Below are 25,189 nucleotides of genomic sequence, written 5' to 3' on the forward strand. Positions count from 1 at the left end.
TAATAGCTTTTCTAATTTTGATTTGGTTGAAATGTTTCAATTTTTATTGTGTTTAAAAACTAAAATTTTAAACATATCAATTCAGAAACAGTTGATTAATCCTTCCATGCTGAATTTGTGAGAAAAAAAATGTTATGCCATTTAAGTGGTTTCTTTTTATAGAGTTGAAGAATTTTCTTCAAAATTGTCAGTTCAGTTAGTTTTTTATTTATTTATTTATTTTTTTTTTTAATAGGAAAAGCTCATATCAAAGCTATTGAAGCTATTTTTTTGTCAGCTGTAAATTATTACAGAGAATATTTCTTTTAAGGGTCATTGGGTCTCTATTACTGTGGAGAACTCTGAATCATATAGGTTATTGACTAAATTGATATCCAGTAACTGAGTTAACTGGGTCCATTCTCACTATGCCCTGCCTATTGGAGCGAATACAGTGATAAATTTCAATTCTGGTAAAGTCTTTGGCTGTAACTAATGTATTTTGCATATGACTTAGACCAGCAAACTTTGTCTTTGCTCTCTGTTGTCCAAGCACTGGAAAGAAACAGTTTGTGATTTCATTTTATATTCACACCAAGATAGTCATTTCATCCCAAAATGTTCATCCAAGCAACTTCTGTAAGAAGTCTCCTGGGGATAAATCAGTGCTTATTAAGTGCTTAGTTAATTCTTTCTTTAGTTACTGCTATATTTGTGTTTTCATAACAGTGTGTATGTGTATATATATTTATATTTATATATATTTGTTTTTTGTTTTTTGTTTTTTGTTTTTTTTTTGTGTGAACAACCTGGTCTAGTGGAAGGTTTCCTTGTCCATGGCCAACTTAGGCCACAATTTAAGCAGAAATTGTTTAACATCAAAATATGTTTTGTTGCAAGCACAGAAATAAACTAGGAAATTTTGAAATGCATTTAGATGATTAACTGTGGCTACTACAAAACTCAGTTGACAATTAATAGCATGGATATTTTGTACTATCCTACACAGAAATATAGTCAGAAAATGGAAGTTATCTCCTATAGGAAATCCAGGCCTAGAAATTCATGCCACAATGTCTTTTGTTGTTTAATTTTTCTGTGTCATAGAGAATGTTTAGAAATCTGATTTTTACTCTGTAACACTCAGAAACATTACTTAAAAAAACAAGTAATCTTCTATACAATTAGTAGGAAAATATGGAGATATATGAGTTGAATCCAATGGACATAAATGGAATATTAAAACAACACAAACAAAAAAAAAACCACCAAAAATTCTTGATGCTCTACCATTACAAATCCTCCACAAGATCCACAAACATTTTCCAATCCGAGGAATATGTTATATTGTTAAAAGAAGTTAAGAGCAAAGTGCATGGCTGCCTGCTTCTTCAGCTGCTGGGACACAGGCTGAGGGCTGTGTCTGTTGTTTTCCCCTTTGAAGGTTCAGCTGGCAACAAAGCTGAGCACCTCGGAGTTGCTGAGACAGACAGGACACTGACATTAGTTGAACACCTTAGATTTGTAGACTTGAGGACGGAAATTAAGCTCCATGTTAGGAATATTGCTTATTGCTGTTTTCTGGTTTTCTTCTTCCTTTTCTCTGTGCATGTGTGTGTGTGGCTCCTCTTGGATATTTCAGCCATTAAGCAGCTAGTATAGATAAGCTAAATACAAGAGATCTATGTCTTAGTTTACAAACCTTGCATTCTTTTAGAATCATAGAATCCTAGAATCACCAAGGTTGGAAAAGACCTAAAAGATCATCCAGTCCAACCGTTCACCTATTCCCAATAGCTCCCACTAAACCATGTCCCTCAACACAACATCCAGCCTTTCCTTGAACACTCCCAGGGTCGGTGACTCCACCACCTCCCTGGGCATCCATTCCAGTGCCTGACCACCCTTTCTGAAAAGTAATACTTCCTAATGTCCAGCCTGAATCTCCCCTGCGGTAGTTTGAAAGTTTTAGTTATGGAGTTATATTTAGTTATTTAGTTATATGACTTTTGATTTGTATCCCATAGTCTGTAATCAAGAAATATATTTCCAGATAGCAATATGAAGTGCTTATACACTACTGAATTAAGTGAATGTTGAATTATTCTCCAGTTGAAATAGCTTAACTTTTTAATTCTGTTCTACAGAATGTGGCACCATGAACTACTACTTTTACAGTTTTTTTTCTGTGTACATTATTCCTTCAGTGTCATACCCTGACATCCCACCTTCTCGACACCTTAGAAAGAAGTGAGAGTTTATCCATTATCACTTGAAATGTTATCAGAAAAATTGTATTGAAATAACTCCAAGCCTCATATCTCCAAAATGTTAACACTTTAGAAACATTTTGAGTATTTTCTGCCTTAGCTAACAGACGGTGGATGAGAACAAAGAAATGGTCTGGGATGTATTCTTAAAAAATGAATAGAGAGGAAGATTTGTTCCCAAAATGACAGTGCTCCCTCGGATGCAGAAATTAGCAGAAATTCTCTATGTATTTCTGTATGGGAGCTCCGATAAACCTTCATTTTAATTAAATTTGCATGTCCTGTAATTAGAGCAGCAACATCTGCTGCTTCAAGAGATCTTGAAGAAAAGAACAGAGCATGACATGTGAACACAAAAAGTTTAAAATCATAGGATCATAGAATGGTTTGGGTTGGAAGGCATCTCAAGGATCATCAAGTTCCAGCCCCCTGCTGCATACGGGGTTGCCAGCTGCTAGGTCAAGTACTAGACCAGGCTGCCCAGGGCCCCATTCAACCTGGCCTTAAACACCTCCAGGGGATGGGGCATCCACAACCTCTCTAGGCAGCCTGTTCCAGTACCTCACTTCTCTCTCAGTAAAAACTTCCCCCTGACGTGTAGTCTAAGTCTTCCCTCTAGTTTAAAAGCACTCCCTATTATCCTACCATACCTACCCATGTATAAAGTTGATTTCCCTCACATTTATAAACTCCCTTTAAATATTGGAAGGCCACAATGTGGTCTTCCCACAGTCTTCTCTTTTCCAGGCTGAATAAGCCCAGTTCCTTCAGCCTGTCTTCATAGGAGAGCTGCTCCAGCCCTTTGATCATCATTGGTTGCTAACCAATTTCTTTAGGATGTTTGGGATGTAGTACTGAGGCTGATCTCAAGGTATTGGGATAGATGTTTCCTGTTAAAGCAGGACAAAACCATTTATAATAATGGAGAACAGGTACAAATTTTGAAGAGGGATGAATTAACTTATACGTAAGTGGAAATATGTAGTGTAAGGCTTAAGGTGTGCTAAGACATTTGAGTTAAACTCTTTGGTTAGTAGAAATATATACTTTTATCCAAATGTCTATTTTTCAGTTCTTACCTGTCTTGCTATAAATATACTGAGGAAAATAAACAACAACAAAACAGGCTATTTGGCACAAGTGCCTTTGGCTGTGTTTTCATTCTCTGTACCTCATTTTACTGTCTGCCTTTATTCTTGGACAGGTGGGGCAGTGAGCAGTATGGCTGGAAATGTGTGTCCTCATTAGCCCTTCATAGAAGCAGGGAGTAGTTCCATGTGGCATCACTGTCCACATCCTCATGTAGAGAGTTAAAATTCAGTGAAATACAAATATTTTCTCGGCTTCTTATATGCTTGGCCTTAAGCTTTAAAGTGTCAAAAAAAAAAAAGAAAAAAAAAAAAAAGCAATTCTGATGGTCCTGTCATGGTGATTGCCTACCTGAATGAAATTGGGACTAATGAGGTCTTGATATTACACTCGTTACTCAGGCAAGGCTTTAATTAACTGAGGTGTCAGGTCCTTAATGCCTTATCCTCAAGCACCTTCTTTCTTTTGTGGTGCTTCCCTTTAGCTTCCAATTAAAAAAAAAAAAATTAAAAAAATTACGTTCAATGCAGAATTCTTCATTTTATTTTGATATATATTTACTATTAAGATAAATGCAATTTGTTAATCTTTTTTAAATTTTGTGATGTTTCAGTGCATGCTGCTGGCACTACAAGATAATAAATAATATCTCACAAGCTCAGATTTTGAAAAGGCAACAATATTATAATGAAGCAACACTTTTTGTTCTTTTCCTGTGGTTCTAACTGGTTATTAGTTCAAACTCATGTCTACCAAACCCTGCAGAATGGGAATGAAATTTCTTTTGGGTCACCTCCAGTTCCCAATGTGTTTATGTTTTCTTATCTATTGAGTCTGCAAAATATTTATATGCAAGTCTCTGTATGATCGGCAGGAAGATTTACCTGGCACACTTTTCTCATACTATGAGCAAATCAATGCTGTGCCCTTGGAGTCATCCAAATCCCAGAATGTAGCCCTTTTATACACTTGTAAATGGCAGAAAAGCACTAAATCATTTTTTTTCTGTGCAGTGGAATTGTATTTTGTTCCACAGATCAAAATGAAGCTGCCTAATAAGAAGGCTAGCCTAAGGTTCCTGGTAAAGTTGCTTTCACTCTTATTCCGCTAGCTCATTGGTAGGGTGCCTTCAGACTTTACTAGCCTTTATATTACCTTTATTTCTTTTCTACTGGAATTAATCTTTTTGAAGCTTCACTGACATTATGAAATTTCACATTAAAAAAAAATTAAAAAATCATTTGGAGTTTCCTGAAATATCAATGTAAATTAGATAAGGTTCACAATTTCAAAAGTGGTTCTCTTTTGAGTGATTACCTGTTGTATACCACAGTGCATCTGGCATATAACAAAACCAATTGGTTTAAGCTTCTAAATAAAGCAATTGCTTTCGAGTAATGTAGCTGTTGGTGCTTATGTTAGCTGGGAGAGTTAGATGAACCCAAGAAGAAGAGTCTAGCATTTGCCATGAACAGATGGTCTTCATAATCAAGGAAGCAAAATTAAAGACTGGAAGAAAATCATTATCAATGCTAATGTGGCTCTAATAGCTGAGACTATGTAAGATCTTCCATTCTAGTCTCTCTATGGCTACCGTTCTACAAAAACTGGGAGTAGTAGAACAGTCAGAGATAGTTCCAGCTGATTACTCTGTGAATCCCCAATTCCAGGTCTGCTGAGTACTAGTGAGGCAGCTCATAGGTTTCTGTCACATCTAGTTAGCTTCTGTGAGTTCATGCCTAGCTCTGTGAGGAATCTCATGTGTGACTAATGGATCTGAAGAATTGAGATGACCTTTTATGAACTGCTGTTCCTGACCCAGCTGTGTTCTCTCAGTGGCAATTTCAGTCAGTTTTGTGGGTGAATCTAGTTTTTGTGTTCTTATTTTGCAGCAGATTGTATTTTTAATCTCTGTAACTTTGTGGTAATTTTGCTGCAAGGTAAGTAATTAATTCTACGTTGTTTTTCAATTCAGGACAACGTGTTCACAAGGTAGTATTTGCAAAATTAGCTGGTTTCTCATGTGAAGTAAATCAAAAGGGATTGATTTTTAGGTCATTTGTTAAAGGAGGCGTGAAAGAAGGGTTATGCTCTATAGTAGTGGACCACAGTTCAATAGTTGACATACTTGGGTTTGTGCATGGCACTGACCAGCTAAATGTTCCAAAGTTTCTGAAGGCCAAGTCCTCCCTCCCTCCCTCCCAAATCAGGATAATTATCTGATGCTGAAAAGGATGGGAAAAGACTTGTAGTGAATATTGTTTCTCATCCAAATATGCTTCTGGATAGCCCTTTATCTTATAATTCTGGTTTCCAAGTACTTCAGAATTTGTTTGATTTTTTTTTTTCTTTTTTTTTTTTTTTTTTTTTTTTTCTTTTTAGTACTTTTTGGAAATTATTCTATTTCTTTTGTACAGAGAGACAATTTTTACTTAAAATTATCATCCACTAGAGCAAAGCTTTGGAGACTGGGGAGTTTGCATGATGCCTCCACAATTGGACCTGTCAGAGATAGTGGCAGGGGCAAGGTTATTTGTTGCATTTAATTGCCTGGTCTGTTAGAAACACAACAGATTCTTGTGCTGCTGGATCCTTATGCCCTACTCAGACAATGAAGGAACACATGCAAAGCCTTATCTTGTTTTACACGTAAGCAGTGCAGCAGTGGAGAGTGCGTTCAGCTGGTTTACTGATGTGTACTGTCAGTGATGCGGGCATAGTGCCTCTGTAGCCAGCAGTCTCTGAGTTAGGGCCTGGTGCCCTGCAGGGCCTGTGAGTTTGTAAAGGAGCTCTTCAATCCCAGCTGACACTAAAAGATCTCTGAATGCTGTTCTGATGGAGCCACCCCAGTTATGTTTTGCTGCATTGGTCTAAGCATTTTTTGAATGTTGCTGTGTGTGTTGCTGTTTGCCTGTTACTGTGTCCTCAAGGCTGAGAGACTGTCAAGGGAGAAATATAGTTAACAAATAGTTGCAGCAATTTCTGGGAAGCAAAGGGGGCTAAGAGGGTTTCTCCACAAGGACGATGGTTACTGTAGTCCTGATACTGCAACTGTCTTTCTCAGAAAAACCTTGTCTTTTCAAATAAGTAGAATTGTATACCTGGGGTATTTCATAGCACTGTAACTTCAAAGAGCAGGAAAAGCACTTCATGGACACTTCAATATTCAGTATTTAGGGAGCCTTCTGCTCCTGCAGGAGGACTTGGGGAAAGTGCAACCTGCGTTATTGGTTTGGAATTTTGCTTCCCTGTTCATGATGGGATCTCATTATTTGCCGTCCCACTTTGAACTTCAGCTTGGCTTCATTTGCAAGAAATAGAAATTGCATGCACCAAGATAACTCTGTAATATAAATCAAAATATAGTATGTGCAGATAACCATGCAATTTACTTCATAATTGAACTCCAATTCTGAAACAAAATATTAATGTAGATGTGTCTGAAGGAAATTTCATCTATCTTTGCTGTGAGTTCTTTGTGCTTATTTGAAGCACAGTATTCAATTTCTACTATTGACTGTCACTAGTGTCAGCAAAAAATATATATGTATATGCATGTCTATGTGTGGACTCCCTCGATTCTCAGTGGAAGAGCATCAGAAGAGAGCTTAGAGGAGAAATTGAGCAGATTGGTAGGGAAGCCAAGCCTGCCCCAGTTCTGAACTGCATGGTCCAGACTGATCCAGTCAGCCTAGAATAGGCAGATTTTCACCTGGAGCACAGAGCGAGTATAGAAAAGATAATTAGTCACTTCAAAAAAAAAAAAAAAAAAAAAAAAAAAAAAAAGTTCTATATTGCTTACTAAGAGTTTATATTTCATTCTTTTTGGTACACGTTGCTTTGTTTAAAACACTAGGCTGTTTTGCAGTGCAGTGGTATCACATTTCCTTCCTTTCCTGCTTAGCAAAGAAAGAAAATTTCACTTCCAGGACTTTGGCAGAACTAGTGTGCTTGTATCACTGTGTCCTTCCATATATCATGTAAGAAAAAGGGAGTGCAGGTAACATCTCTGCTATTGACTCAATGCCTGTAAGTTTCTGTGCAGCCACTTTTGTAAAACTGTATTGCAACATATCTCTAATATTTTGCATTCTGAGATGCTGAGAAGACTAAATGAAGATTATGTAGCCACAGTCTCACTTTCTCTAAGATGTTTTGTTATTAATGAGTTTCTTAACACCTCTACTTAATGCAGTCTTCTTCAATTGCATTAGAAATGTGACATCAGTTCAGACTCTCTCTCAACACTCTCAAGTTGTTTTCTCTCATGCAGGTTAACTAGCTGATCACAGATAGAAAATGTAGGTCCAGTTGATTCATCAAGCTGATTAAATTACTTCATCAAGATTGCTTGTGCCAAAATACTGGAAAGGAAACTTAGACTGTGCTGAAAACACTTATATTACACCTCATGAAACACCTTATTTGAAAAACATGAAACAATTATACAACCAGAAATACTGACATGCCAGACAAAAAAAAAAAAAAGAAAAAAAAAAAAAGGAAGGCTTTTAAATTGATTTCAAATTTCATGTGCAAAAAGGCATAGAAAACTGATATTTTGCTATACTAGTGGAACTAAAAATAAAAGTGAAATGTAGGACTGCTGGATAAAATTGCTTCCAAATAATTAAATACGGTAATGAAAATGATCCAGCTTTCCATTTTCGAATCAAAAGTGGGAAAAAGAAACTTTCACATTTGCTCAGCCTACTTAATCTAAACTTAAAGTAGAAAATGCTTCTTTTCCCTTATAAAAGAGTCACTTAAAAAAAAAAAAATCTTTCATTTTAAAATGCTCTGAGACAGAAAGTTCAAAAATTTGATTTTTACTGTTATTTTTAAGGTGATTTTACTTGTTTTGTTCTCCCCATTTTCTCCCTCTTTAATAGAATTCATCTGATCCTTAGGCATTCCCATTTTTATGAAAATGTTTTTCTCAGCCCTACTGTGAATAATGTGAGTGGATTTTTTGTACCTTTTAAAATTGATTCATTTAAAATTCATCTTTATGTTACTGAGTCAGTCTATGTTTATTGTGGTTAGAGGAAAATGTAAATTGAAATTTCATTAGTGTTAGTAGGAATCTCTCGTCAGCATTTGAGACTTTTAAATGGAAAAGCAACAGTGAAGGAGGCAGTGAAAGAGGTTAGGTTTGCAGCCTCAGTGAATTATCCTTGCTGGGACAATGAGAAGATTAAGTTTGTAGGTCAACTGGGAGCTAAAGAGGGTTTGTTTGGTGGTAGATCAGAACATACCACAGCAAAATGATGCCAAGTAGTATCCCAGTGGGACTCTTATTATTGTATGCTGCAGTTAGACCTTGAAAAAACTTGTAATCAATACACAAAGGCTTTGAAAGTGGATTTTGTTTTTAAATGAAAATTAAATCTATTTTTTTTCTCAAGGATCTTCCCTCCCTTATGATTACAGTGCAGGATATACAGTCTTTCAGCCTTGTGAACATATGGTTTCTTTTAACAAGCAAGAGGGGATTTTTTTTTCTTTCCTCTCTTCTTTTCTGCTCTTTTCCTTATATTGTTTTGCTTTGTTGTAAGTCTGAAGTAGATTTTTCATGAAAAGTTAAAATAAGTACCATTACGTTTTAAAGAGAGATTGTGTGTATCATTTTCTAAGTACTGATGGCAATCTCTGTTTTTGCAAGCTAATGTAATCATGCTCTCAGAATAAGGAATTTCTAGGCACTCAGAGCCCTTATTACTGTCTCTGGAGCCAGAAGTGTAAAGCATCTTCATGCTCAATACTGAAGGGAGAAGAGTTATCAACAAGTGAACCGTTTTGTTTTGTTTTGTTTTCTGTGTATTTTCCACCATCTGTAGGACTGTTTTCACTCTATGTTTTTTAAACAAGAAGGAAATGAATGCAAGTAACTGTATAAGCGTTAACAGAGAGCACATTTCCACATATTGGAATAACATTTTTCCCTTTGTCATTTTATCTAGGGCATTCTGTCCTAGTCAGATTGTAGAAAGCAGTCAGAACAGAGATGCAAACATCTAGTTGGCACCAAAAGAGTTGGACTGCCTCCACCTTCCCACACTCCCTCTACATGTACCACCAAGCATAGCTGGAAGAAAAGTTGCTGATCCAGTGTGGCATTTCGAGTGACTGACACAAGCTAGAATTCTTTAGATTTCTCTAAAATACATGAGAACAGACCAAGAATAGATTTGCTGAAATAAATGGTTTCTTGATGAGCCAATACTCCAATGAAAAGATTTAAACATGGATGTACTGATATACTGCTGTTTCTTTTGAAGTCAAACAAAAATTACCTTTAATCAGCATGTATGTATTATGCAAGTTCTTCCAGACAGAAACCAATATTTGTCATCATGTTTTGAGTATACAAGTGAGACTGTAAAAAAGGACCATTAGCCCCAGTAGCCCTTACTCAGCAAATGTTCCTGTCAAGCTGTGAGAATGAACAAGTTTCACAGGAGCTGCTGGGTATATATTGAAAACTAGCTATGTGTAAGAAAACTGTTTTAAGCATGTAATCCCAGGCTTCAAAGTTGTTTTATAACAAGAAGTTGCCACATTGTAGCTGTGGTTTCCCAGATCTTTAAGGCTGTGATGTGATGATTTAATCTGAGAGAGCCTTGGGAATACCACAGCCTCGAAACATGTTGACTGGACCCTGCAAAAATCGCAGCCTCAATGCTGGTATAAAGATCCTTTAGCTTCCGCACCAAATTTATCATGGTAGAGTCCAGAGAATGGCCTCGCTGTCTTCTGAAGTCATTTCAAAATAGATGAAAATGTTACCCAAGAGTGGTACTGGACTTTCAGCTCACAAAGGAATTTTCAGTTTGCAAAGTGCTGATGGTAACTTGAAGGAGATACAGTTCTTCATGTGATAAGGCAGTCTTCTGAATCACAAACAGCAAAAACAGTAATGTGTCAATACTCGATGTTGTGGAGCTGTCTAAGTTCAAGTGTGATCAATTTCAAAGGTAAATGTACCATCAGTTACTAATGAAATAAAATTCCATTAGTATCCTTAGTAGCTGAACACCAAGAAGAATTTCTGGACCCTTTAATGCATAATAGCTTGCTCTTTTAAGTTTTCTTGTTGCTTCTTTGTAACTATGGAATCAAGTGTTCTTTTTGTTGGCTTTGGGGTGGCTGGTTTTTTTTTTTTTTTTTTTTTTTTTTTTTTTTTTTTTTTAATGAGAAAGTAGATACAATATTTTCTTTAAAGTTACATTTCTGAGGCATTTGATCACTTGAACATTTTCCAGTTTCTTAATTATTTCTGCAATTATATATATTTAATGAACTACAATTTTTAGTATGGAATTGGAACTCTTAGTAAGGTTTGACACATCTGGAAGAAAATATTTTCAGTGTAAGGTTTTCTTAATTTCCAGTTCACCACTTAGGTAAAAATAATGTTTTTCTTGTGACAGCAAATTTTAACAATGGGAACTTAATTTATGGGAATTTTAGCTGGAAAATTCAAAATACATTCAAACCAACTATCGTCAAAGTGTAGCACCTTTACTAAAAAAGCTTATTTTACAAAATATGTGCATGTTCTTGTTCTTGAATCATTCATTACCTTGAATAAGCTACAATGGGAAACTCAAGGAAGGTTCAGTTTCTCAGCTGGTATGAACCAAGGGCACTTCAGGAATAAATCAAATGTTTGCAATCACATAAGAAAAGGATCTAGCCCAGAGTCCTCAGTTACTCTAGCAGTTTTCAGTAGGATGTGGAAGTTTTGATTATCTTCTGCAGTGTTGTAGGATGACTGCTAACTGTAGTGCTTGCTGGCTGGCTAGTATCTGTGATTGCAACTCAAGAAAGGAGTTGGTGCTGTTCACAAGTGCGCTTGGTGCCAGAAGAATACTGGATGCACATCGTTCTCTAAGTGGAAAGAGGACAATTCCATTTGAAAAGGATTTGCATCATTCTGAACACAAAATATTTCACTGATTTTTTTTTTTTTTTAGTTGAGCTTGCTTAATGGTGACCTTGCTGAGAATAACAGAATGACATAAAACTTGTATGTGGAAATTACTTGAACTGCACTATCATGTGTTTACTCTTATATTTACATTCTTTTAGCAGAGAATGGATATCCAAAGGAGTTACCTTCAGAAGTTTTAGAAGAATATTGAAAGGCTGTAATACTCTGATATATCATTGTTCAACATGAAGGTTTGTCCTCCAAAAATTGCTACTCCATTTCACAGAATTTTTTTAGCACAATTTCAACTGCAGAACGAAGATGTAGGTTAATTCCTTCCTCCCACTTCCTTTCTCTCTTAAAAAGCAAAATAACTCAAACCCAAACCAAACCATCAGTAAATTACTATATTTTTAGCAATTGCTTTCCTTGACTTGGAACATTTGGGGGTGATGCTCAGCTAAGATGCCTAATAAGGGAATGGTATTTGTTTGTCCACATAGAAGTACATCCACTGTCCTATCTTAAACAGAAGCTTATAGCAAATATTTAGTGAAGAGTTTAAAAACTAAGCATGCATATAGTGGCACTTCCTCAGAAAGCTTTCCTAGTCTCCAGCATCTCTGTATTAACAGCCCCATATAGATTTTACTATGGAAAGGCTTACGGTATCCACATCACAGTGGGGTAAGTATTTCCTGCAGCCCATGTACCTGTTGTATGATCAGTAAGCTCCTTCTATTTGTTTGGGCACCTCTTGCTGCCTGCTGGCCTCACTGATGCCCTGTGGTGAGAGACATGGTGAACTGCTAGTTCCTGTTCTGCCACAAGCGATGGCACAGACTGCCATCATAACTCTCTTCAGACATAATCTCTCTTTCAGGCAGTGGTACTGTAGCCCATTTATCCATTCCTTATGTAGAAGGTGCACCATGCTCACAGTGTTTTGATGCTTTCCATTTCTATTGCAGCCTTTTGGAAAAGGACTAGAGCTGCCTGCATTATTCAAGATACTGGCACTCTGTAGGTGTATACATGTAGACATAACAATGTTCTATCTGGTCTTTTTTTTCCACTCTATTATTTTTCTAGTAATCTATATTGTTTGTTTTATTGATTGCCTTTCAGTAGAAGTGAAAGAAGCAAGTATGCATACTCAAATGTATAGCAAGAGAAGGTATAATTGATGTGTAATTCCTCCAATTTTTTTTTTTCTATTAACAAAGGCTGATCAGGCTAGAGAGTAGGCTTATTGCATTTACTAAGGAATAGAAAAATCTGTGGAGAGTGCATCAGGAGGTTCTCTTGAGCTTGGGCATAAGCACTGACGGAGAATGTATTATCTTTTTCTGAAGACTGTTGGCCGTATTTTCCTGCTTTCAGCAATAGCAGATGAGGTGTCAGAGAAAAGCTGCTCCATTTGTTGCTGGTTCTGCTGCATCCTATTCCTCTTGGCACCAGCAATCAGAGAATTAGCATGTCTCCTTTTGACATTTTGCAAAATATCTGTTTTCGTCTAGGAGTGGATTCAGAAAGCAGATAAAATAGGGTGCACCCATTTTGTTCCTGGGCTTTAAGCAGGGGATGGGAGGTGCCCTGCTTGCATTTGGGTTTTGTGCTCTGGTTATGTTCCTGGTATCTCCCTGCACTAAGCGGCAGGTGGGAAGCACAGTGCTCTCTGGTTAGGAAAATGTTATAGGAGTTGTGAGCCCAAACCATCTTTTCCCTTTTCAGTGCTCACTCTTGAGTGCCCAAACTGAACTGAGAGCAGAAACAATTGTACTTACCTAAGATGAGGCTAGCTAGCGTCTCATCATGGTTGCTCCAAGTAGAAATGGGAACATAAGGAGTACATCCATTCTTGCTTAACAGCCAACCCAGTTATGTGTGTAGAAGAAGTGTGGGTGGTTTTTGGAAAACTCCTGGCAGCGGATGCTTGGCTGGGGTAAAGAGTCTTCAGCAGTCTTGTGATGATCTACACCAGATGAAAATCTGATCCCAGTTATGCATTTGGGACTTTAAATGGCTGTCTTCACTGGAAGCTGCTGAGCTTCCATCACTGATAATTTAAAAGGAATTTTAATCCTTTCAGAGCCTGCTTGTTTCAAGCCTTGTAATGACACATGCTGATTGTTCTACGCAATTCATAAAAATAATCACCAGATGCAAAATTTCACAATTGACAGAAGCGAGGAATTACTACATTACTAATCTCTCTCAAAACAAACAAACAACAAGAACATACACAGATAGCCAAGCCACAGGGCTTTAGAAATGTTACAACATTTCCAATAAGTGGATGTAATTCAAATCATGGGATAATATGGACTCCCTGAGAGAAAAAAAATGGGCTAGTTTTTTAAGCCACTCTATCATCTTGCTGCTGTTTAGTATATGCGTGAAGAAAGTGGGGAGTGCAAGCACATTTCTTGATACTTTTGCATTTCAAATCTCATCAGATTACATTAATTGGTAGTGAAATGCATTTTCACAAAGGTTTATTCAAAAGTTTTGTATATACTGCTTTTTGAGATATTTGTAGGATGACTCACTTTAATCTGGAGCTTTTATAGCTCTTCCTCTTAAAGTCATTTTTTGTAGACATTCTCAATGGATGCTTTCCCTAAGAAGTACTATTAGAAAACCATGAATGAAGCTGTATGCAGTGAATTGCTTTGCAGCAGCAGTAGGAATATATCGTGATAACAGTCTTCTGTGCTGAAAATTAGAACTCACCTACATAGCATTTTCCACTTATTCATGGTTACCTTTTTCATTGTGATTGTCACACATGCTTGTAACAAACTGGTGGGTTTTGGAGCTTTTCAACAAACAATTTCTTTTTTTTACTAGGTGTCACTATTTTAAATATGTATGCTTCTGACTGACTCGTTTGGGAAATAACACCACTCAGCTTTGTGGAATGCTTGGTGATTGCATTCTGAGCTTATGGTTCATAGCAAATAGATGACCTACTTATATAAGGAACATTCTCAGGAGTCCCCTAAGTAACGAAATGGAGGCAGTGCACGTGTTCATAAAGAGAAAAAGAGGTAAAATCTGATAAACAGGAATTGTTAGCATTCTGATTCACAGAGATACTTAATCTAGAAATGAAATCAATTTTAAGATAGCTGTAGTAAAACGTTGTTCTAAAACCACCCATTTGTTTATAGTCTCTATGGTAGCTTTAAGTGGTAGTCTTTCTGAGGGAATGTGAGTGGCTTTTAATAAGAAAATCTCAGCAAACAGGAAGGGGCACGATATAAAGGCAGTGTTTTAATATACACCAGAACCAGTAGAAAATCTGTCATTTGCATTTGGAGGATGTGAGGTATCTGTGGTTCATGGATGAGAAAGAGTTAGAGGGTGCGGGATCATGGGATGGCATATGTAAAGAGACTGAAACTAATAGCAGTTTTAAAATAACAATACTGAAGATAGCTCGAACAGGGAAATGGGAAAAAATAAAATACATTGTTTTCTGGCTAGATTGAAAGAAAACAAAGAAGAGGTACTTCATTTCCAGATGTGGTTTCTGAATATTAAGATTCAGTGTTCATTGAGATTAAGATCTGTAGAGTTAAGGGTAGTTGAACAGTAACTGGCATATTGTGATACTGAAGAATTGTAGGTGTCTTGACGTAGAAGACATAACTGCAAATCACAAATCTTATTTAAATCTGTTGTTGTCCTACTGCTAATTCAAACTACAGAATCCCACGTATTCTGCCATTATTTCTGCTGTTCTCCTTTAACAAATATCTCTTGGTATGCCACTGCTTCAGTAGCTTCTCTTCCACTGAAGATCTAAAGATCTGAAAATCTAAAAAAAAATAGATAAATGAATACTCAGGAAAAAGGCTTGGTACTATATAAACACAGTAATACTTTATGCCCAAAATTCTGATATCTTCCTGTATGGACTGTTTTAGTCAGTCAGTCATTCAGATGCAATTTAGGAAAATGCAGTACCAAAAAAAAGGAAACCAACTTCCCTTAGCAGAAGAAAGTGGGATGCAGGAGTTAGGAGTGTCTGAGCTAAATATATACTGGAAGAGCAACAATTTTGCTTCCCCACTGTCTCAGCTTTGCTAAAGCATACTGAATAAAATCTGCTAGAGGAAACATCTATTTTATATGGTAGCTTGCAGTGTCTCTCTCAAACTGACTGTTGCAAGCTAGCAAGAGGCACAGACAAGCCTCTGGGATTGCCAAATGCAGCTTTCACTGCTGATTGCCCAAAGGGTTTGTCAACACCACCAATTTCCTTCGATTTGTCATTTTCATAAAAACCATGTGTCTTGAGACTGTCAGATTTACTTGAGTCTACTATAAACAGTAGCTAAGATTAAAATGAGAGAGAAACTCTTGACTACAAAGTTGAAAAGGCTATTGGAAAAGGGAGGCTAATGTAAGAAAATGTGAGGCTAAAATGCACCTGAAAGCAATCTTTCCTCTAAATTGTTATATAAGATTGAGATTTGTCTCAGGTGCTTTAGCTCAGGGCTGAATCCACAAAGTCCCAGTTGGAGAACTGTCTTGGAGAACAGACGTGTGAAAAGACTTTGGAAAGGTAACAGCATAGTTCTGCTCAGCCTGGATGCTCTCTGTCTTGAATTCTCCTCCTTTTCTTTGGTCTCCAGCAGGTCTCTCAGGCTCACTTTCTTCTTGTATGTTATCTAAAATAAAAAGGCTTTCATACCATATGTTTCTACTCATATTTACCCATATTATCGTCACTAATTTCCTGAAGAATTCATTTCTTAGGTCTTGGGATCCTGTGTTGCTATTTTAGACCTCACTCAACACATTTCTTCTGGTTGAAAGAGTGCTCACTTAACATATTCCAGTTAGTAGAAAGACCTTTTTCTTCTAACAGGCTTCTAATTCTGCTGACTGACAGCACCCCATATATATTGTATTCATTTTGCTGTCAATAAATTCTATGAAAATCCTAACCTCCAAGTTTTCACTGAGGTTGTACATAGTTCGATAGTAGCTGTAGTGTTCAGACAATTGTTAATTTTTTGATAGTGTCACCTGATACCAGTTCTGGGGATCCTCCACTGGCAAAACGGCTGGCATTGAGAAACGTTCATGCACCTGGTGGGATTCTTTGCAGTAGCAGATGTGTTCAGCTTGGGCAGGCACAGATGTTATGTCTAGCATGGAAGATATGTGATTTGTAAAAGAGTAAAGTGGGATTGCATTTCCACACAGATCACACAATAAAGCTTCCACAGGCAGTGGATGTTTATCCTCACTTGGATGCTGAACCCGGTGCAGTATGTCCCTTGCCTTGACTTTGACAGGGAAAGGCATTTACTCCACTGTGGTCCGCACTGTGGTATGCCCACAGCCTGACAAGATCTACAGGAACTACGTGACTTCACTCTGAAATAGAAGTGTAAATCAGGAGTATCTCCACTGAAGTCAGTGAGATTATGGTGCTATAAAAGTGATATATGTGTGAGGAAAACCAGAGCCATGGGATGAATGACTAGAGTTGCCACTGAGCTGTAGAATCTCTTGGCATACCTAGTCTGTAAAATGCAAACACTGCATGCAATACTTTCAATCAGAACAGTGAAAAAAAGAGAAAGATTTAAGAGAGACATCACTGAAACAGCAAAGCTGAGGGCCTTGCTTAAAGTGAGAAAAAAAATATTTCTAAAACACCTGAAGAATTGACAATTGCTTGACAGGATGCAAGAATGAGTCTCTTTCTTACCCTCTCACTTGTTTAAAAGCTGGGGTTAGAGATTATCTTTAAATTCCAGATTCCATTGAAATAATTTTTTTTCATTTTTCTATGAAATTATATTAAAACTAATTTTCTTAGTCTTTTTTTCTAATCTTGAGTTTAGCTCTCTCATACTTGTTATAATTCTTTAACACAGCATTCGGATTCCATTCTTAAAATTTCCACTTATAGGGAAGTAGAAAAATATAAATGCAGAAGACTTTCTCTACAGTCTGCTGAATTTCTTATGACATTGCTAGTCTTTGGAGCTGCTTGCTGTGTTGTTTTGAAGAGGTGAAGATGAGCACTTTATGTATTATGATCTATTTAAAGTGCTTCAGGGCATTTGAATGTGAAGTAAAGATTGCAGACAATTTAGCTGTGGGGTAAATATTCATTGTTCTTTCACCATCTCTCTGGGCAACCAGGTCCAGCGTAACACCTCTCTTATTGTAAAAAGTTTCTCCCTTATATCTAATGTAAAAATTCCCTGATCTAGTTCAAAACCATTTCCCCTTCTCTTGTCACAACAGGCCCTACTAAAGTATCCATCTCCTTATTTCTGACTTTTTAGATACCGAAAGGCCACACTATCAAATCTTCCAGGAGCCTTCTCTTCTCCAGGCTATACAGCCCCAGCTCTCTCAGCCTGTCCTTGATGGAGAAGTGTTCCATCCTTCCATTCCTTGGGTCATTTTTGTGTCCCTCCTCTGGATGTACTCCATCAGGTCCATGTCTCTCCTATACTGAGGACTCCACATCTGGATGCAGTGCTCTGGGTGAGGTCTCACTTGCACAGAGTAGAGGGGCAGGATTACTTCCTTTGCCTTGCTGGCTGCACTTATTTGGATGCAGCCCTGGATGTGGTTGGCTTTCTGGGCTGCAAGGGCACCTTGCTGGCTCATGTCCAGCTTACCATCCACCAGTACTGTCAGGTCCTTTTTGGTAGAGCTATTATGGTGCTTTAAATTCTGATTCAGTTGTGATTAGGCACCCAGATACTCTAAGTGTAATTAATAGTTCTACTGAAACCTTCTACAAACTGCTTTCCTGCTCATATAAACTACTCTACTGTCAAACTCTGACCTATGACTCTGAGGCAACAAATATCTGTTTTCTTTGTGTGAGTTTTGATTTTTTGTTTGCAGGTGCTGAAGAGTCATCAGTGTGATGACTTCTGTGTAAAAAATTATTTATTTTCACTCGGAGCTGCTCCTCAGTGCTCCTTTTTACTTACAGGCACAATCTAAATTTGAAAGGAACAGCCAGCAGGGAAATGCTGTATTTTTCATTGGGGTGATATGTATAGAATGTGAGAGACTGCTGAGTCAGGCACAGTTTGCTGTTTGTCACTGCCTAAAACCATTAGCATTATGAGATTATACAAGGCACCTGCTGAAAGATCAAAAGATCCTACTTGAAGCCCGGGAGAGTGATATTGTAAGCAGACTTTAGTTTGTAGCCTGCATAAGAACAAAGGTTATTTCTTTTTCAGAACTTCTATAGTTTAACTAACAAACCCAGGAAGACACAATTTTCTATGGCCTGTGACAAATGTTTCAGGTTGTCCAGTGTGATCTTTTGAAAAATATGGTAGAAATGAGAGAGGAATTATTACTGACATTTTTTCACAGAGAGACACAAGGTGGTCACACCCCTAATTGCTTTAAATCCAGTTTGTTCATTTTGGTGTGTGGTGGGGAGGGTGATGAGGCTCAACCAATGCTGCAGATTTGATTGTAAAGTGCTTTTTTTGCCTGATGTATGCAACGGTACTGACTTAAGTGCTAGAGTGTCTCTATAATGGAGGTGAGTAGCTTGATGCACAGAAAGCAGTGCTTTAAAAGCTCAGGCTTACCAGCACAATGTGCTGAAGTGGGGAATATGGTTGAAACTCTGATCCTCTCAGAAGAATGTTAACAAACTGTGTACAGCAGGACAGCATCTATCTCCTGATTTCCACCTGCTGGAAGGGGAAAGGGTAAAAGAAAGTTCCTTCTGAAACCCTGCTGCAGAAATAAGCAGTAATAGTGAAAACCTCTTTGCTAGAAGTTAGAGCATCTGCTGCCATTTTGCGTGTGGATGCTTGCTACTCTGCAGTGGCAGGTGTCTGACTGAGGTACTCATGGTTTTTCTCTCTCCTTTCTGTTTAAGTAATAATGTATTGGGCTGAGGAGAAAAAATAGTACTGCAGCTGGATGACTATATTATCTGGGAGAAATGGGTTCGTGTTCCCTCTCCAGTGTGTACTTAATATTATGTGTTTATTGAAATAATCTCTTGCTGGGTCAGCTCCTCCCTAGGTGATTGATCCTTGAGATCAACAGGGTGCAGTGAATATTACTCATGCTTTTCTACCCTTTTTCTCCATACTCCACAGCTCATGAGAAGTGGAATAGTTCATAGTACAAGGATTATGAAAGTTCTGGTAACTCTGTAGTTTGAGGGTTTTGTTTTTGTTTTTGTTTTTGTTTTTTTTTTTTTTTTTTTTTTGCAGTAGGCAGTTTCAAACAGAGAATGGAGAAAAGATTTGCTTTTGTATCCACTATGCACATGTTCATGCTTACATTTCTATTTGCAACCTGAAGTTTTAGCTGTGCTCTGAAAATCTGCATGGTAATGCAAAAAGAGAAAACTACAAAAATCAGTCATAATGGTTCATTTGGAAACAGCTCAGCTGAAAGTCTCACCTTAATTGTTAGTCATAATTGGTCTTTCTAAGATTATAGATAAGTAATGAATAGTGTAAATAGGGTGATACATATAAAAATATAAATTAAAAAGTACAAAAATAAACTCTACCCTATTTTCATACTTGACTCATTCAAAAGAACTTAACAACATTTGTTAGATCATATTAAAAATCTTTTCAATCATTATGCTCAAATGGAAATAATGTCCGTATTTAAAATGATTTACTTGCCTCCCATTGAAGTTTTGCATTATGTCTTGCTCTTCTGCAAAACAGCTGTTGCCCCTTAGTAGAAGGCTTCAAGCACATTTGATGTTGGCACATTTTGGCCATACCCTTCTTATCCAGCTGTCAAAACAGTCTCAACAACTATGGATGAGACCCTAGGGGTTTTCTTCAGTGGGGAGAGATTTCCTGGTGAAGAAGACTCGAGGCTTTTTTATTCTACTGTGTATTCTTGCTGTGAGAGGTATTCAGAGAAGAAAAGGGATACAGCCTAAAGAGCTTCAAGCAATGCCAGTCCTTGCTGCTGCAGCAGGCTGTCAGAGCAGTGGGTACTCAGGTGTAAGTTAGAGCAGTTTTTAGCATCCTCTAGTTTGTGCCAAGGACTGGGTCAGTTATTGGCTGGTCCCAGAAGGTAAACACTGCAGAGAGGTGGCTTTGCTTCCCCAGGTTTGGAGCAGTGTTGTGACTGCTGGGTGTGAGAGCATTTCTAGCGCTCAACAGCAATTTTCTTGTACTATGAATATGGTGCTGTCTTACCTTGCAATTTTTTTCCATCAGCAAGAAATAGACCCAGTTCAAACTAAAATGTCTTCTCCTTTCAGGATGAAATTGTGCATGCATAAGTAATGGTGGTTTGTGTCAAATACTTTTAAAAGTCTTTGGGTGTTTGTATATTCAAATCTGATTCAGACTTCGGGCTGACAGGGGTCTCAAAGGATACAAATGTGAGCTGAGAGGAATAATCACTTGAAGATGTTAAAAGAAAAAAAAAACAACATGAATATCTGGCCACCCTCTAGAAAAATGAAGTATGAATATTCTAAGGTAAATCTTTATTGGAATACAAAGGGAATAAGACCACAAAAACTCCACCCAACACTACCCACATCTCCCTAGGATAAAAAACACACTAAACTCAAGGAGAACAGAACTACACTGTAAGCTAAATAAAATGATTTTTCAAAGCTAACTAAAGATTTATGTACAGGCTCATTGTGTAGTTTTTGTGCTCTTCCAGGAACACGGACGTTTAGTTCAAGTCATTCATTTCAGATACATTACTTTAGTTTGGAAGTTGGCACATTACTGTTAAGATCAGAGATGTGTTTTAAAGAGCTTCTTGGCTGGAATAGAGATTAGAAAGTTTTTTGTAAAGCTTTTTTTTTTTTTTTCTTCATACATATGATTCTTCTACATTTGTGTTTTAGCACATTATTTAACCAATGGATTCTTTGATGGATTGGTTGCATAATGCAAGAGATATTCCAGGAACTGGCAGTGTGTATCCAATGGGAATAGCTCTATTTCAGTTCTGTTGCTTTGTGTCTGAGCGCATTTACTTACATTTGCCTCTCCTGTTGCCAGAAGTCATCCTTTTCTTTCAGGATGCAACTAGGAACTTTTTGAGAAAAGTGTAATGATCCCCTTTCCAAATATTATGCAATTTTACATTCTTTATGTGAGGTATTTTCTTAAAACTTTGGAGTATCAAAAAGTGAGTTGCTTCTCATTTTATGTAAGGGCAACTGAGGTAAAAATGTAAGCCAAGAGATAGTGTATACAAGTGTATACAGAGTCAGATTCTCAGTTGGAAACCACCATTACACTCAATTTTTATTTTTTTTAATTTGAGAATGGAGAAGACCAATGCTTGAAATTAACTTAGTGTGTTGATGTCAGTTTGCCAATAACAGTTTTGTGTTTTTTTTTCTCCTAGAAACCAGTCTTATGAGAAAGAAAAAACCACAACAATGCAGAGCGTCCAAATCTCCTTTAAAGGTAACAGAATTCACTCCTGGTCTTATATTTATTGTTCAGGGCCAAGAAGCGTGCTTATTAGTGCTTATTAGATTGCTAAGTGCTTTTATTTGGTCGTTCTCCTCCATATGGAATCATCTAGGGTGCAGACAAATAGATATTAATGGTCTGCAAGAGCCATCGTTATTCCATTGTGCGTGTCAATTCGTGCTGGTTCTTTTTCATTTCTCCTGTGCACATAAAGCTGTGAGGTAGTGTTTTCTATATAATGTCTTTTCCCAGCTGATACTTTTTAGCATAAGGTTCTTGGTTTTCTTTCAAGTACAGAATAAATGTCAATTAGTCCCTCATCTGCTTTATGATGATTCTTGAATCTCAAGAGTATAAAGCCCAAGTAGCTCTGCATGCTATGCTCATCTAAAGATGGAGATTCTGGCCTATTATATTTATCTACTCTATGAGAAACTTTGAATCTAATGTAAGAATCTGTATCAGAAAAGAGCTCAGTGAGTACAGAATAGCAGGAGGGATTAAACACATTTGTCACAATTACCTTTGCTGTGTCTCTTCTAGTAAATAGAGTACTCTTTTCACTCATATTCCTGCTGCTTTACCGGTGTCCGCTTTCATTTTGTGATAAAAAGAATCCAATTTGCTTTTCTTTCTCCGATCTACGTATGGATATTGCTCTGCCCTTATTGTACTTCTTACCAACTCATTCTTCTTAATACGCTCTTAGAAAATTTCTCATGAATGTTTAATTCCTAACAATAGAATACTGGAATAATTTTCATGGTGCAGAAATGTTCTGCTGACCAACTTACCAGAGTGAAAATGCTAATATGACCCCTGTGTCGGTCCTGCAGCCATGTTTAATGTAAATTTAATACAGTGATTCCCTCAGAGATGGAAGATGGCAGGCTTACCAGAGCTACACTGAATCAAGGTATTAGTATTTAGCAGACCCCGGTTACTAGGCTACTGTTTGTCTCTGAGACTAGGAAAGATCACAGAAATGCACTTTCATGTTATCTGTCACACATGTGACTGGCTATGTTGTATGAAGAAGGCATTTTACAGATTTGATGAGAGGCTAAAAATAATAAAAGAATGGCTGGGAGTGGGAATGGGAAAGGCAAAACATACAGTATTCTAATGCCCCACTCTGATTCTCAATTGCTTTTCTGTAGGAATAAAAAACAGAACAAAACACCAAGAGCCCAAACCATGCACTCAATATCAAATAAAACATCATATTTTTTTATAAACTGAATGCTGCTCTGGAAAGCAGCCAGTGGGGGAATTTTCCACTTGTGCTCCCTTTACAGCCTCTTTCAAACCTACTGCTAAGCAGCAGGGGCACATACTCCCTTTGGAGTAGGGCACTTCACTACCTTTTCTATTATGCAGCTATGACACATTAAGCTACTTGAAATGGTATTCATATTTTATCAGCTCTCCTAACTTTAGTTCTTTATTTATAATGCACTCTGACTTTTTTTTCCATCCTGTATATCCAGATTTAGTAAAGTAAAAGACCAATGCGGCTGAAGGAAAAAATGAACTGAGCCCCCAAACCACTCTATGAATTTAATCATACCTTTCAGGTGCAGTGTATATTTTCATTCAGTGTTAAAGGCTTCACCCAATCATTGCTTTCTTTTTGCACAGCGTTTGCCATGGTGCCCTCTGTGAATCGTATTTGCTTTGCTCATATTTCAGAAATCATCTTTACTTGGAAGAATAGCACATTTTATTCCCTAAATATGACACATTATGGCTGTGATCTGATAAAAGATCCTTGCACGTGAAAATGCTAACATTTCTGTGCAAACCTGCACTGATTTGCAAATGCAGCAATGCAGATTTGGTAACAACTTTAGAAAATAGTGTTTATATTTTGGTAGCCTTCTTATATAAGCTTAGGAAATCTCTTTTCTAATATTGAGGAAGGCATTGATTAAGTACTATTGACAGCACTATCTTATCATGTTGAAGATGGTTTGTAAATACCAACAGAACCTGTATTTCCTACCACCACTCTGCTAACCTGAACTGTTAGTCAAAAAGATGTTGCAAGAACGCTCTGTGTAGGTGGGAAATTTGATAACAGAAGCATGCAATATTTTTGGTGCAAACTCAGTGTTTGTTTTATAAATATGTTCTGTTTTTCTGAATACAAGAGAGAGAGAGCCATTGGGCATTTTTCTTATTCTCAAATATCACGCTTGCTACTCCAATAACGTCTGTCCTCAAGAAGCCTTTCTTATTTCTGCCTCCTACTTCCATCATATATTTAGACTGGCTTCTTAGCCCATGCTTCTACAAGCAGGAAAACATTTCTTCTGCAGCTCACAAAGGTCAGCCCTGCCATGACCTAAAGCCTGTAGCTATGGCCATTTAGTCCCAGACAGAAATGGGTTTGAGGCTGATCAATCATAATAGCTCCCAGTGCAGGTCCCTTTTAAGTGAAGTTTGTCAAAAGCATTGTTGAAATCAGTGGATAAGTGAAAAAACAACGCATTCGTGAATGCTAGCAAATGATTGAGATTTTATTGTCTATTTAGTGAGACTGTGTGTTGGAAGAAGGGGGAGAGAACAGGACGTGCTTGCTATGCTCTGTGAGCAGGGTTCTGATGTTTTCATTAGGTGAAAACCTTGCGTACCAAGAGAAAAGCTACCCTCCCAAAGCTGAGGAAAGCAAGACAAAATGGCTCTGTTCTGTGTGGAGGATGCTGCTAAAGCCAGAATCATGAAACAGAATTGTGACGGCAGCACTACAGAGCACTTTGTCAGTACTTACGCAGTATTAAGCACATGCCTAAACCTAGAAGCTGTGACTCACTGCCTGATGTTTTCCTGAGGAAATAAATAAGTAAAGTGATAATAGGAAAATTTTTTTCCCCTTCATAAACCTACACACTTTTAAAAGTAAGGCCTTTGTTTCGCTTTTCTTTTGAGTTGCAGTGATTTTCATCAAGAGCTTTTAAGAATATTTGGAACAAAAATGATTGAACTTGCATTTTAATGTCACAAGCTGGCAACAGGTTTTAAACAGCATTGTATGGTTGGACTGGAAGTGATAAAATACAAGGTGAATTTCTTTGGAAGGCCACTCATGAAAAAACAACGCGCTTCTAGTGTAGTCTGACAAAGAAATTCCCTTGGAATCCTTTGCTCTAAATGTTGTTCCTCATTGCTGGGTGCCTCTCAAAATCTTTTACCTGCAAAAAATTTTTACCTGCAAAAATAACACTGTTAACATTTTCTCACTTTGTATACAGAAAAATGTTCAGTGCAAGAAGATGGAGAATTAAGGGCTCTGTCTTACTAAAGTAAAAAGAAACCTAGCTTCACACTGAGCCAGGTTTTGACCTTGGATAGGTATCATTAGATCCGTTGGTTTAATTAAAACTTAGCTCTGTTTCTCCACTTTGAATGCTTTCACTGTAGTGTTCTTAAACTCTGAGTTTTATGTAGTAGTGAGTAGGGAT

The 25,189-nt window shown here is 37.4% G+C and overlaps 1 long non-coding RNA gene across 1 annotated transcript in view; it reads left to right on the forward strand.

Moving 5' to 3' along the window:
* The window catches only part of LOC128079208 (uncharacterized), a 125,085-nt gene that overhangs the window by 80,367 nt on the left and 19,529 nt on the right, over nucleotides 1–25,189 (forward strand). Inside the window, exon 3 of the long non-coding RNA XR_008206028.1 lies at nucleotides 21,655–21,716. This is a non-coding gene — a long non-coding RNA (uncharacterized LOC128079208). The remainder of the gene's footprint in view (nucleotides 1–21,654; nucleotides 21,717–25,189) is intronic.

The sequence above is a fragment of the Tympanuchus pallidicinctus genome, unplaced genomic scaffold (genome assembly GCF_026119805.1).
Source record: "Tympanuchus pallidicinctus isolate F22 unplaced genomic scaffold, pur_lepc_1.0 scaffold1, whole genome shotgun sequence".
Lineage (NCBI taxonomy): Eukaryota > Metazoa > Chordata > Aves > Galliformes > Phasianidae > Tympanuchus > Tympanuchus pallidicinctus.